Source organism: Cebus imitator, unplaced genomic scaffold (genome assembly GCF_001604975.1).
Source record: "Cebus imitator isolate Cc_AM_T3 unplaced genomic scaffold, Cebus_imitator-1.0 Scaffold42, whole genome shotgun sequence".
Classification (NCBI taxonomy): Eukaryota; Metazoa; Chordata; class Mammalia; order Primates; family Cebidae; genus Cebus; species Cebus imitator.
Window position 1 is genome coordinate 18611765 of NW_016107357.1, and position 2797 is coordinate 18614561.

The 2797-nt window shown below is 42.9% G+C and overlaps 1 pseudogene; it reads right to left on the reverse strand.

The window, feature by feature from the left end:
* LOC108302624 overlaps positions 1-1432 on the reverse strand; it is a 3681-nt pseudogene extending 2249 nt beyond the window's left edge.
* Positions 1433-2797: the final 1365 nt, after the last annotated feature.

Here is a 2797-nt window from a genome sequence, read left to right on the forward strand (position 1 = left end):
TCCCGGGAGGTGGGCTTTGTCTGCGTGCACGCGAGAGACCGTTCTGCCAGACAGACTTCCGGCTCAGCTCCCCGGGGTATGGGCTCCACGCGGGCCGCACGGGCTCCACGGGGGGCAGCACCTGCTCCACCGCAGCCCGGCCTCTCAGGAAGCCCTCCAGGCCCTCCTCCTGCCCCTCTGGGTTGCCGCCGGCCTCCCGCCGTTGCCAGGCGGATGGTGGCTGCTGCCACCAAGGCGTACTTGGGGTTGAGGAGCTTGGGAGCCACGGTGGAGGAGTAGTGGTGGCCAAGCCGGCCCGCCAGGCCCAGCTGCCGGTGCAAGTCCACGTCCTCGGAGATGGCATACAGCTCCCGGAACTCTGTGTCAAAGGGCTCCACGTTCTGCCCGGTCAGGAGGAGGAGGAGGAGGTTCCTGTCCAAGTAGGAAGAAGTCCAGGTGAACCTGTAAGATCCAGTGGTCGCATTGTCACCATCCACCATCAGGAACCTTGATGACAGGGCCCCTTGGTGCTCCCCATGGGCATGTAGAAGCTGACGCCTGTCACAGAGCGGACACGGATGTTCCGAATCCGGAAGTCGGTGAGCTGCAGGGCCTGACACATCTGGAAATAACTTCACTCCTGCCTCGTCCAGGATGAGGCACACTGGGACCCGGTGCTTACAGGCAACATCCACAAGGTCTCGGAAGATACCACCATCGGTGAAGAGGTCCGTGACCACAGCAATGACCTGCTGGGCCTGTTGGATCTTCTGCCTGACCACCTGCTTGAGGTGAGGCGCCTTCTCGTCCTTGAGGGGGTGGGTGAAGAGGGTGACTTACTTATAATAGTTGGGTAAGGCTTTGCGGGAACATTTTTATTTCTCTTGGTTATATAGTTGGGTTTGGCATTGCTTTTCTGTAGATCCTTTGGAATTTTCTATATAAATAGTCATGTTGCCTGTGAATAATTTAATTTTTCCATGTTCTTATCTGTATAATTTTATTTTCTTATTGCATTGACGAGAAACTTCAGTACAACATAAAATAGGTGTTTAGAGAGAAGATATACTTCCCTGACTCCCGAACGTAATAGAAAATTTTCAGTCTCACCATTAAGCATGATTTGAACTTTTTACAATTGTATTTTGCAGATGTTTTCATCACATTAGGAAGTTCCCTTGTATTCCTAGGTTCCTACAGAATTTTGTTTATTTTACCAGGAATGTTAAATTTTGTCAAGTGATGTTTTGACATCTGTTGAAATGATCGTTTATTTTCTTCTTCAATACTCTGTTAGTATGGTGCATTAATTGATTGATTTTTTTGAAAGCTAGAGCAGGGTAGTTTAAATTTACTGTTTTTACTTTCTGACTTATTATTCTCCTATCAGCAGATTGCTATCATCCATACCTCTCATGTCACATAGCTCTCTTGCTAAGCCAATGTTCTTCATTTTGTATAACTCTTTCACTATTTTACTGACGTTTATATACGTGGCCACCTTCTAGAAATATACTTTCCTGGTTTTCTTTTTTTGTTTTATGGTCACTGCTGTCAATTTCCCTTGTCCTCCTAGAGATGTATGCCCTTTTGATTTCATTTTCTTGCTGTTATTTATTTATCTGCTCTACAAGTCTATGTTTCCAATAATCATATACACTTAGGTGACTACCACATATAGGTCTCCAAACTAGAACTCTCTCTGGTGAGATCTATATCCAACACATTTATCTGGATATTATTTTGCAATCAATGTGTATTACCAAATTGAGCATGTTGCTTTCCCTCAATTCTTCAAAGCCACTTACTACTTTTAGTCTAAAAGTTATTAACCTATCAACTCTAAGCCCTACTTAACTTTTCAGATTTATTTATTGTTTCTTCCCTAGCTATACTCTTAGATTAATTATATGGAATATTATAATTCCAGATCAAATCACATTATGCTATGTCACGACTCTGAGCCTTTGTACATACTGTTTTCTTTCTGTGTAATGCTCCTCCCTCTTTAAATTTCTTCTCATTTGTCAAAGATTAGTCTATTTCACCCTTTGTGGGGCCTGGTATCTACACCGTTCTGCACTGTTCAGCGTCAGGCCACTGATGATTTACTTATCTGTGCTTTCAAATCATCTATTTACAACTGACAATATCATGCTGTAATGTTGTAAGTATACTGTTATAATTGGTTTACATTTTTTTTTATTTTTTCACACCCTTCCCCTTATATGTATATATAGCTTAATATTGGATTTTGGTAGCAGGGACTAGATATTGATCCTTTAGCACCTATAAAGGCCCTGATACATAGCTGGCAATAAATCCACATTTGTTGAATGAATAGCCTTAGGCAATCTTGAGTCCTAAAAATTTCAGCACTATAAGTTGAAATCAGACCTTGGTGTGGTAAAATTTGCCAGAATATAACCAGCAAACTAAGCGGGGAGGTTCTGGCTGTATGCTGAACAAGAGGGAAAACTTCAGTGAGAAGGTGGAGTGTTGAGGGTTAACCTTAAGAAACATCACATAAATCTGGGTCAGATGAGGGCTTTGTGGGAACTGAACATCACCATGGAAAAGTTTCTCAGACATAGAGGGCACCGGAAATGGAGAACAACGTAGAAGATGTCAACAGCATATATACGTCAATTTAAAATTACTGTTGCTCAGCTAATGGCTTCCTATATCGTATGCCTCTATGACAAATTTCTGGAGGCTACAAGTATGAAATGACTCACATCCTAAAGATGAAGTACCATTTCTATTGAACACTTGATGACTGATACATCATAAAATTGATGCTGCATGACAATCTAAC